Raw genomic sequence first — 11,838 nt, 5'->3', positions numbered from 1 at the left:
AACTTCAAAAAATCTAAAAATTCAAGATTAGCAAAGGCTATTTACCTATACCATTTACCTTACAATTTTGGTCAAAAATGATAAACAAATTAATTTCATCAAGGTGCAAAGTAACTTCGAAAAATAAAAAAAAATCAAGATTTGCATAGCATTTCGGTCAACATGGCGAAAACATGAAATTTATTAAAACGTGAGGTATACCCTTTAAAAACTCGAAAAATTGAGGATTTGCAAAAATGGTGAAAAAAGGTATTTCATCAAAGTGCGAGGTAACTTCAAAAATCTAAAAGTTCAAGATTTCCAAAAGCTATATAGCCTTACCATTTTTGTAAAAAAATGCCAGCAATGTTTATTCATAAAGCGAAGTGTGCATCGAGGCCCGAACACACAACCACAGAATTTTAAGTATGAGCTGCATAATGAATAGACCAACTTGTAAACCGTGTTACTGGAGCCGCTCCAGTAGCCGAGTGGCTACAGTATTCAGCTCTTATTCGAAAGGACGCTGGTTCGAATCATAGTGCAGAATCTGCGGGAAAAAAACAAACAAACAACGAAATTCATGCTGCGATGTATTCACTGAAGCTAAAACCACCTTTTATTTTTACGCTTGCCCTGCAATATTGTACAGACACTGCTTCCTGTGCCTAGTTCGAATCACAGAGCCCGTATCGCAGTCAAAAAAAAAAAAAAAGAAAGAAAGAAAAAAAGGAAAGAAAAAAGAGTGATCATGCAGTGATGCGGGTGCGTAGGCTCATCATACAAGCCCACAATATCATTCCTAATCTCCGACTGCGATAACGTACAGACCAATTAAGCACAAAAGAGGGTCCCGATGGTCCTCAAAATATGGTCGGCCTTTCCTGAATTTTTCAGTAGCAAATAAAAAAAAAATCACAGTTTCACCGCGAGGGCGAAGCAATGATGCGATAGCGACAAATTGTAATGTTGTGCGAAGTAAGGCTGGCAGCTAACTCTTTTGGATCCGATCAATCGTAACTCTACAAAACGCTGGTCGATGTAAGAGCATACGGCCGCTCCAGGGAGAGAAGCGGTTTTCGTGCAGTCTCTGCGCGCTGAGAGCGCGCGGAAAGGTATACGAGCCGTTTGCTGATGCCTGCCGAGATAGCGCGTGCGCGCGCCAGCGATTGCGGTATTTATTTGTCTATGTCCGCAAACACATGAGACCCTGAGAACACAGTAAAGAGAATCACGTGGCGTGCATGCGGTTTTACGCGGTACCACACGCTTTCATGTCGTTCCTTTGAGTATCAGGATTACATAGCCTATGACTAACGGTACACAAACTGGAAATTGGGCGTAGCCACTCGCCACCGGACGCTGTGTCAAGACGCTTTCTCGGAGGTTATGTATACTCGTGCGCATAGTGTCAACTACGGTTGCGCGATTGTGGCAGGGATGATTGCATAAAATCACTGTTTCACCGCAAGGGCGAAGCAATGAATGCGATAGCAACAAGTTGTGATGTTATACGAAGTAAGCCTGGTAACTAACTCTTTTGAATCCGGTCTCGCGTAACTCTACAAAACGGTGGTGTAAGAGAATACGGCCGCTCCAGAGAGAGAGAGAGAAGCGGTTTTCGCACAGTCTCTTCGCATTGAGAGCACAGCACGTAGATGGGTATACGAGCCGTCTGCTGATGCATGCCGAGATGCGCGCGCGCCAGCGATCGCGACCACGACCTTATAATCAAAGTTCACAGTTGCTGCTCGAGTAGCAAGCACGAGTTGAGATTGAAGCGGGCGATCGTGTCTGCATGAGCGCTGCCATGTTGGTATCGGCAGTTACTGATACAATAATTAAATGTTTATGACGTACATGCGAATCGTGATTATAGCATATCACGTACTGCTGTGACGTAGCATGTTCCGAACAAACACAATTGTCTTAACCTTCTCCAACTATGATGCAAATACAAACAGAACTATGTTTTGCTGCGCAAGCATGTGGTTTGCTTACACCTTGCAGCTTCCACCCTGTTGCAACCAGCTTGTGAGATAGAGTACTTCTAGTCTTAAAACTTTGTTTCGTCTTACTTGATGCAGGATGGTACCAAGAGGGGAAATCGTGACTTAAATTCTGTGGAGTTCATGGACAAGATCTAATGCGCATCGAATGCTAAACTATAAGGTAGGTGCCAACTGGGTCTAGTGATGTTGTCTTATACGCCACTACATCTCTGCGCCGCATACCGTTTGCTTATGGCTGAGCCGCGTTTGTGCACCGTCCCAGACAAAGTGTACAAACCAACACGTACAGAGATATTCAAGGGTTCATACAAAAAGTGAAAATATGATCTCTAACATAAGAAGACTCCAGGCTTGCGTGGAATACGTCAACACAGTCACAGTGTAAGCTGGAGAAGCGGTCTTCTAAAAGCCCCTTGTAAATTCTCTTAGAGAGCGCCTCCATTAAGTACAGCTGCGAAATACCCACTACGCCATAATTCATCATTTTGCGAAGTAGCGAATTACCCACAACGCGTCTGCAAGGCAATATGTGCACCTACGTAGCTGCAACCTTTGTTGATGATGATGATTTATGGTTGAGCCCTGTAAAGTTGGTGGGCAGTTTTAAACTACCCACACATTACGCAATTCACATGGTGTGACGACTGGTGCTATTCTAAGCTTCTGCCATGCATGCAATATTTGCATAACTGATAACATGCCTCCTCTCCGAAGGCTCCGAAGGAGCGTGAAGCACTGGCGGGACTCCGTGGCAGAAAACTTACCACCACGGAGAATTTCTGGGCTTGATTCCGGCTCATTTAGACGATTAGAGCGCAAAATAATCAACGAATTATTTGTGTTTCATTTTTTTGTAGAACTTGACCTATAAACAATATTATAAGAGGAATACATTTTTGTTTTGTATATTCACAATGAACGTAAAGGACAGAGTCTTCTGGTGCGATATCATACGTATAAAAATAAGTTTGGGTGAGTGTTTTTTTTCTGGTTTATGTAAAATAATTTAAATAAAGAAACACAATAGCGTGTTTGCAATGTATTGCATCAAGAATAATTACACAAGCAATTGCGGTTCGCGACAAACGAGTTAATTTGCTGCAACGTCAATTACCACGCCCCACTTCCCTGCTTAATCAATGCATTTTATAGCTTTCTGAAATATGTACCGAGGCACGTGTTAAACGTCTTGTCCACTAGTAGGCAGTATGTGATTACATGAGAACATTACCAACGACGTGAAAATAAGTCATGCTCCCAGGTGGTATTTACCCTGCTGATTAAAGACATCACGCACGTCATTCTACCACTTTTCCCTTAACTACGACGCAAAAGCCGCCGAGATCCTGCTCCCAGCGCACACTTCACACTTTCCAGTTGACGCAGCCCTGCCGTATCTGTTGTGGGTCGGGGGCCGCCCTTTACTAACTCGTACAGCTATCGCATTGGAATGGCTTATTCACGAGGGTGCGCCAAGTGCAAATATGAAGTGGCCATTGATCACGTCCCGTGTCCTTGTTCCTGATTTGACAAACAAATGTCAGGCCGCCCCGTGCGTCTCTGCACCCAACGTGGTTTTCTGCAACCAACGTGGTTCTGCACTGCCTCCGGGATCAGAGGCATTGGAAGATTTCTGCACCTCGCGTGCTTTTGCAGTGCCTCCGGGATCAACGCACCTGTGACCAAGTGACGATGTCATGTGATGACGTCATAGGGTGACGTCATCATATGATTATTTTTTTTTTTTGCATCACTCATGTTGACGCCAACGCCACCGATGGTCACTTTTCGCGTTTGATGAGGCATCTAAGGCTATCGCCTTAATATCTTGGGAACTTGGCTCTCACACCTCGTCAGCCCGAATAATTAAATGTTCTCTTTTGCTGTACATGGGTGCGTCGTGCTTATGCGCACAAGTGTAGACACGCTGAGTCACACTTGTGAGTGATATAGACTCATGCTTTCCGTTTTTATTCTTTTGCTCCCCAATTCTCATGCCTCGTGCAGGGTAGCAAACTGAATAAGGTCGAGTTAACCTCTCTGCCTTTCCTTCCTTCCCGCCCTCTTCGCTCCTCAGCGGTCCACTCCCCTGTAAAGGGTGCACCACCATGAGCACACAATTTTTGCAGTGAAGCTACCTTCCCGTCAGCTTCTTTCCGAGGTTAAAATTTTCGCTTTTACCTAGTGACAGTCATTGTTGTGGGCTCCTTTACACAAACACGACAGCTCAAGCGCGATTGTTTCAATATGAAAATGATGTCGTCATCATTTGCAAGCCCTACTTCCCGATTTCAATTTATAGACCAGCAGCTGTTAATAAAGTTGACGCTGCTGTCTCTCGTTAGCAAATGATGATAAGGTTGAAACACTGAACCAACCATCAGCACGCTAAAGACAAATTCGGAGAAAGCACACATCATGAAGATTACTTTTAACAACTTAATATTTTTTCTGAACGTATAGAATATGTAAAAAACATTGCTTGAAGTGGGAGATATTTGGCGGTGGTCATTCTGTAGTCTGATAACAACAAAGGATCTTCACCATTTTAGCAGTGCTCCGACTGGGACTACTTGGTTATGCATACTTGAATTTTTGCCTGCCTTGATTTAGAATACAATGATTTACAAGCCTACCAGGTTGGGTCTTCTCTTGTTGTCGCGCTGCAAAGCAGTACGACGGAAAAAACAAGCAAACAATGTTTACCGTTTTACTCTTCATCACCGGACGAAACAAAATGACACCTATATCATTATCCACAAATACGAGTATACGAATGAAAACGGTGGTATCTCCCTTAACACTTGATAATGGTAGAAACGGAAGGAAAAATAGAATAAAAGGTACAGAGCGCTCTTGTAGAGTTACATTAGGTCGTGATGTTTCCCAAAAACAGTGGAACACGAAGCCTTGCAGAAAGCGTTCCCTCTGTATAATTTATTCGCACTACCTTACCATTAGAGGCATGAAAAGCATATCAACTCGTCGACCGCAGGAGGGTTTGCAGAAGTCCCACTTGGTATATGTTACATCGATGGAAAAGAACAGCAAAAAGAAAAAAAAAGAAGAGAATCATACGCGTTCCCAAGAAGTCAATAAGCGGAAGCGTCACTTTGTACGCTATACTTATGCGTCACGTACACTACTTCTTCGCGGTGGTTTTCACGCCAAACCAATACTTAACTTACACATACTAGCTCTTTCTTTCTTTCTTTCTTTCTTTCTTTCTTTCTTTCTTTCTTTCTTTCTTTCTTTCTTTCTTTCTTTCTTTCTTTCTTTCTTTCTTTCTTTCTTTCTTTCTTTCTTTCTTTCTTTCTTTCTTTCTTTCTTTCTTTCTTTCTTTCTTTCTTTCTTTCTTTCTTTCTTTCTTTCTTTCTTTCTTTCTTTCTTCAGCCATGGTGACGCTGTAGGTATAAATGCCTGATTCAAGAAAAAGAAAAAAAAAAAGAAGAGAGAACTATATCGTGCATTCCAGGTCAGTGTGTGTACAAGAATTACAGTGCAAGCTCCATGCTTAACGGTTGGAGTTGCCTCCAAATCGTTATTACAACGCGTGCAAGCAGAAACGTTATATTGAAGGTTGTCACAACCACAAACGATGAAAGTTCAAAACTTCTTTCAAACGATGTCGCAACGCGGGGGCATTTCACCACTAACGCTCGAATATTTTCGATATTGCTGTTCTTTATTTCTTTTTGTTTTGGTTTTATTGCGTGGCGGGGTCTATAAGGAAAATGAATCACCCAGTTTCGCGAACCACGCGCGTCACTGCCTTTCCTCTCATCGGCAATTCATCGAAGTTGTTCACGCCTCGCAAGCATATGTGGCGATGCGCGAAGGACTTACTGGCTGTGCACGCCTACACAACTGAGTTCCCGCCGGAATCCCGTTCTGGGTGAAATCGCTGCAAGTGCGTTTTAACTTCCACAGTTTACACGGCCGTTTATTGCCGTGTCGCAACGCTGGCGAGCGGCGATAGAGGACCTGCAGCAAGCAGCATCAACAGCACCGATTAGCGGGAAAAAGCGCAACCCCCAGCGGTTCATTGTGCTGTGTGCAACCAGTTGCAAAATCCGCACGGCGCCGACACTCCCTTTGGGTAACGTGACCCGAGGCTCCGTCTGTGCATTGCGCCAAGTTCTGGATCGGTAATCACTCTCATCGCGTAGTTCGTATCGCGTTTGTCTCTCTCTCTCCCTTTTCTCTCACCCCAGCAAACGCTCGCGCGTTTGCCCGGTCGTCTCTAACAAAAGAAGAAAGCTTTAACGAGAGGAGGAGGCGTACAGGGCAGTTCTGGGGCAAGAGAGGAGAAGTGGAAGCACATTTTGATCCTCTCCTCTTTAAGCACCGTCTTGACGAGCCCGTAAAACGAGCCTTACGGTCATCGGATCCTGCTTTGAGACTAGGCTTACGGACGCGTCGTGCGTGCTTGTATCCCGTCGAGAAGAACGCACCTTTCGAGAAAAGCTCGTGAGCCTCGTGATTCACGCCATTGATTTGAACCCCCCTCTGCGTTTGCCGTCCTGCAGCAGTGACGACAGCGTGTATACACCGCAAGGCTGCACCTTTTAATGGTCGTTGCGCGAAAGGACCAGCGTTGCGAGAACCTTCCTCCTTACCTGCCTGTAGGACCGGCGGTTCGAGATAAGCTGCCAGAGCCCATTTTCTGCCCAGGGCGCGGAAAAGGAGAAATCGCCTCCGATCCGCCTGAGGAAATAAAAAGGCGTGTCAATGGCGCTCACCGTGTCCCCGCTTTTCCTCCGCGCGAAGCGCTCGCCTGTGCGTCTATGGAGCTCACGACGCGGTTGCGGGAACGGCCGTTGCCAACGTCGGGATGGAGGTGGAACTGTCGTGGCATAGATGGAAGTGGACAAGCAGCGCCGTATAGGAAAGGATCGTTTAGAGTGGCTAAAGTAGGGTACATCACGCGTTTCCTTAGAGGCTGCGCCTCGATACTTTAAAGCGCGGGTGGAATTCGTGTCCATCTCATCGTTTGCTTACGATTTACGTGGACGTTCGGAGTCCGCTGCGAAAGTTCCGCGTTGCACGACGGCAATTCGTTGTTGTTGAACACAGCACGAAAATAACACCCATCGCGCTTGATGTGGCAGCGCAACGGCCTTGTAATGAAGAGTGAGCATGCTGGTTCATTAATGTGAAGAAGGGCTATTGCTGTGTGGGACAGGCGTATACGGAAACGAAGGACACCCGGAAGTGACCACGCGAGCACTACTCGCCATCTTTCTGTGCCGTCCACGACGAAGCCTATTATACTGTTGTGATAAGGTCCAGCGGAACGGACGAAATGCCATGCCCCTAATAATTGTTGGGGTTTTACGTCCCAAAACCACGGTAGTTCCGTGCCCCTGGAAATAAAACGAAACAAATGTAAAACATTGTTTCTTCATCGCAGCGACCTTCGAAGTTCTTTAAAAACATCGAGTTATGGCAATTACGCCGCGTAGCTTGTCATCTGTTCGCGTGCAAATTTTTCCCTACAATTTACTAATGACGACCGTTCATCGTTTAGAGCGCGAAGGCTGCTTGAAAATGGGTCAGTGTTACTCGACATAGGCTTTAAAAGCTGCAAACTTTTATCAAATGACTGTAGAGAGAAAGAGAGGATCAAAGAAAAAAAAGGGGCTCTATACTTCGCTTGAAATAAGGTACACTCAGTCTACTGGCCGGCCGGCAAGCGCCTTCGAATGGCGCGAAGCGAGGAAATCAGCATGAGCAGCGCATGCGCACCAACTCCATAAGCATTCCCTTTTCGAAAAAATATGCTTGGAAGAGATGTCTCACACATGACAAACAGTACTGCGGAAGCCCACAAGCGAAAGTGGAAGGTTAGAATTTGATATAGGTTGTTACGATCACCTCGCAAAGAAATTGGTCCTAATAACCGGCGGAGCTTTCTTACTGATAAACTAATGCAAATTTCATTTGTTGCTTCGTGTTACACCCAGGTGAACGACAATATCATATTTCAGATTTTTATCCTCGGTGTCTAAGGCATCCCGCCTTCTATTCATGTATTTACGCATTTACCATTGGTAAGAGCTCCGAAGAGCCAGACTCTTTGGAGATAAATCTCAATACCTTTATTACATGAACAATGCCTACGAAAAATGCCTAGCGTTGAGGAAAGTTAGGAAAACACGTCTGTCGGCGCGTGAGTTTGGGCTAACACTTCCATAGGTATATTGATGACGGCTAAATTAATTAAGTTCCGTAAACGTAAGCGCTCCTTTCTTGCCAAGACGTGCGGGTTGTCAAAAATTCGCTCAGCTGTGCACACCACTAAATCCATCCTTACCGTGCCGTACTGCACTTATTTCCTCGAAGTTTTCGTTTCTCTTGCGACTGCAGCTATCAAGCAGTTCTCAGGGCTCATTGCCTTTTAGCGTCGTCCTGACGTTGACCCAATTACCAGTAGACTTGATCAACCGAAAATTCTGACCTCATCTGTTTTCGTACGCCCAGTAAGCACGAACTCTTCGCGTCGCTAACTACGTCTGAGCGCTCGAGGATGAATTTGTACATTACTCTCCCCAAGACTCGTTCTTCTTCTTTTTTTCGACTTATACTTGGATCACGAAGACTTCCGAAGCGAAGGAACAAAATATGAAGGTTCGGTGACATGTAGTGTGTCTCAAGCCTTGGTTATTATTATTATTATTTTTTTGTTATACCCTTGTATACATATCGGTAGACGTGGCATAAACGTAGCACGAACGTGCTACGTAGAAACAAGTTGAACGAATAAGAACGAAAGAGGTAAGAAGGGAGTACGTATTGCGCTGTGGGCAAGTCAAGCGTTCCTTGTTGCCGTAACGACTTCCCTTTCTGAATAGACACTCGCGGAAGGGGAGCACAAAGCGAATGACGAGCCCGTCTTGACCGGGCAACGACATCCCTCGCTCCGGTAACAGCGAGCGCTATACTACCCTCCTCTCGCCGCCTCTTCATGCTGTTATACATGTTTCTTTCGTTCTCTGCTACGTCGTGTTCCCTCAACCGAGATACGCCGTGTCGCCAGCGTCAAACTCAATAATTTCCTTCTTTTTTGTTCGGCACCGAAACTGATGTTTCATTCCACTATTTGAACCGCCAGAAATGTTCCTTTACCTTCTTTCTCTTCCGCTCGACGCAGGACTCGCATACACGAACAAAGTGGTAGAAAAACAAAGGTAAATGGGAAGGAAGACGCTGGAAAGGAGGTCAAGAAAGGCTGGGACGAAACTCGACTGAGGCAAGTCGGCGGAGCGGGGGGGGGGGGGGGGGGTGTATAGGGGGGCGAAGTGAAAGGAGACAATAATCAAGGACAAACCGAACTGGCCGAGATGGGTAGATAGGAGGTCCGGAACCGGGAGAGAACAGAAAGGACGCGGGAAAGCGGTGGGGACGGAGAACGTTTTACGATCGGCTGCCGTGCACCGCCATAGCGGCGAGTCGTAAAAAAGTAGTGGCCCGGGAAAGTAAAGAATCCCCGGGAGCTCGACGAAGCCTCGCGCGGGCGCACGTTTTGTGTTGGTCCCCGGAGTCGCCTCGGTCGTAAAGGTGCGCGAAAGGGGGCAGCGGAACAGCGTCCGCGACAACGGCAGAACGCAGCAGCGGCGGCGGCGGTGGTGGCGGGAGCCCACCGAGCCCGAGACCAGCACAGTTCCCAAGGCACCCCCTCCCTTCCACTTCCGCGCCCTCTCTCTTTCTCCATTTCCTCGTGCCGAGAGTAAATAATGTTCCGGGCGGGTACTCTTCTTCTTCTTCGCGCTCACTAGCGCGCGCGCCTCTTGCTGTTCCAAGTCTTCCTCCCTGTCCCGTCCACCGATCACGTGACTACTCCCAACTCCCTCGTGCTCCCATCCGCGGGACACCTTCCGATCGGACGGCTCCCCATCCCCTCGCCGCACCTTCCTTCGCCGCCCTTTGATCTTATTTTGACGGATTACGGGCGGATCTCCAGTGCGCAAAGCGTATAACGTTGCCTGGCCGCCGCTTCTGGCTTTTTTCCAGGGGAGCTTGGCGAAGCGAGTGTGCTCCGAGCTCTGGTATAGAGATTAGGGCGGGCTCTGATTCTCCTCTTGCTTTTAGAGGCTCCGCTTTTATCTATTTTTGTCTGTCATCTTTCTAAACGTACTTTTGTTTTGTTGCCGCCAACGGATTTCTTTGTGTATGCGTCTGTGCGTTGGTACAAGCGACTTAACGGCTTGTAATCAATGTTGACCACGGGTTTAGCATCTGCGGCAATGCGTTACCGTTGCTCTTCCTTTCGCGTTCTTTTCGTTTTCTAGGGTCAAGCTTATGCAGCGTGATGTGTGTATACGCGGTCAGCTGAGAAGTACTCATTAGCATGTTCTTCGTTTACTCGGCGAGGCGAGGCTACTGGCAGAAGACATTTGGATATTCTGGAGTAAGATAATTGCATTATGACTAATTACCACTGCTAGAAGCTATATGAGAAGGTATGCCACGTATATCGGGAATGCTTGCAATTCAGATGGGATTGAGAGAGGGACGGGAGACAATGGTGGCATGGCAAGCAGACTTTTATCACACGACACGGCAAAAATTAACAAACACTCAAAATTCACACGAAATACATGAATATAACTACTCAACACAAAAAAAAATCCTGTGGCTAGGCTCAGCTGTCTGGCCACACTTGCCTCTCAGTCACGTCCAAAAACGCAACGACTTGTGCAGTCGGCACGACGTCTAAGTCGGCTCTTCGTCGTCCGTGATGCGCCGCGCTCGCTGTCAACGCTTTCGCTCAGTGCCTGCTGTCGCCGTTGCTCAGCATCCGCCACATGAGCCGTTCGTTTCATTCTTGGTAACCCGGTCGGCGTCGGTCTCGATGGGTTAGACCTAACCGATGACGTGGCGCTCCGGGGACTGTCGTGTGGTTTGCCGCCGTCCGGCCAAGAAGGTGAAGTGCTGCCGGTGCACCGGGAACTGCAGCGGTGAGGTGCTGCAGGTCCAGGGAGCCTCGCTCGGTGTCTACCAAGGTCGACGGCTGCTTCCCGGGCCTGTCATGCTGCTGCCTCCAGATCCTGGCACCTGCTGCTCTCGCCGCGAGTGCGACGCTGACTTCTTCCACCTTCCTCGTACGGCGCTCCACCGAACAATGCCAGTTTCCCCTTCTGGGGTTTCTCACCTCGGCTCGGGTCGCGTGCCGCGAGCCCTTCTCCGACCAGTCGCATGCGCGGACGTGGCAGGGGTGCATACCATCGAGGAATTTTCCATGCCTCGCACACCATCACCACTTTCCGACGTTCGGCACGTGCCTCGTGCCCCTTTACTCATGACAATTCCCCCTTTCTAAGAGTTTCTTTAAATACGATAGTCTTTCTTGGGATACTTGAACGCAGAAATTTTGGTTTTTCTTATCTTTCTGTCTGTCTGTCACACGATTCAGATACCCGGTCAAAATTAAGCACTTGCTGAACGCCCAGCCATCTCGAACTGGTAGCTGCGATCATACTTGTGAACATTGTCGATCAAAAAGCAAATAATACGCATATCTGAGGCGCAACATCAATATACGTAAGCATTAGGCGGTGTGTTCCTTTACTAGGAAATACATAGATGCGTAATTCTAAAGGCCCTAGTGTTTCTTAGGCTGCGCTGGAAATGCACAAAAAAGCCCTCTGCCGACGACATGGTGCTGTCACCTGGTTGTGGCCCTGGGTTCTGCACAAGCTCATGTTTCCCGACGCCACTGCCAGATGGCGTTCATATTTCACGTAACGCCTCCTCTGTTTTATCAATGCCAGCCAGATGCGGCCGATTCAACATAGAGGAGGCGCTGTCTTAGGCAAGGCAAAACATAAATGGCAGAAGACTATCG

The sequence above is a fragment of the Rhipicephalus sanguineus genome, chromosome 3 (assembly GCF_013339695.2).
Source record: "Rhipicephalus sanguineus isolate Rsan-2018 chromosome 3, BIME_Rsan_1.4, whole genome shotgun sequence".
Lineage (NCBI taxonomy): Eukaryota > Metazoa > Arthropoda > Arachnida > Ixodida > Ixodidae > Rhipicephalus > Rhipicephalus sanguineus.
The sequence above is the reverse complement of the archived record's forward strand: the minus strand, read 5'-3'. Positions refer to the sequence as shown.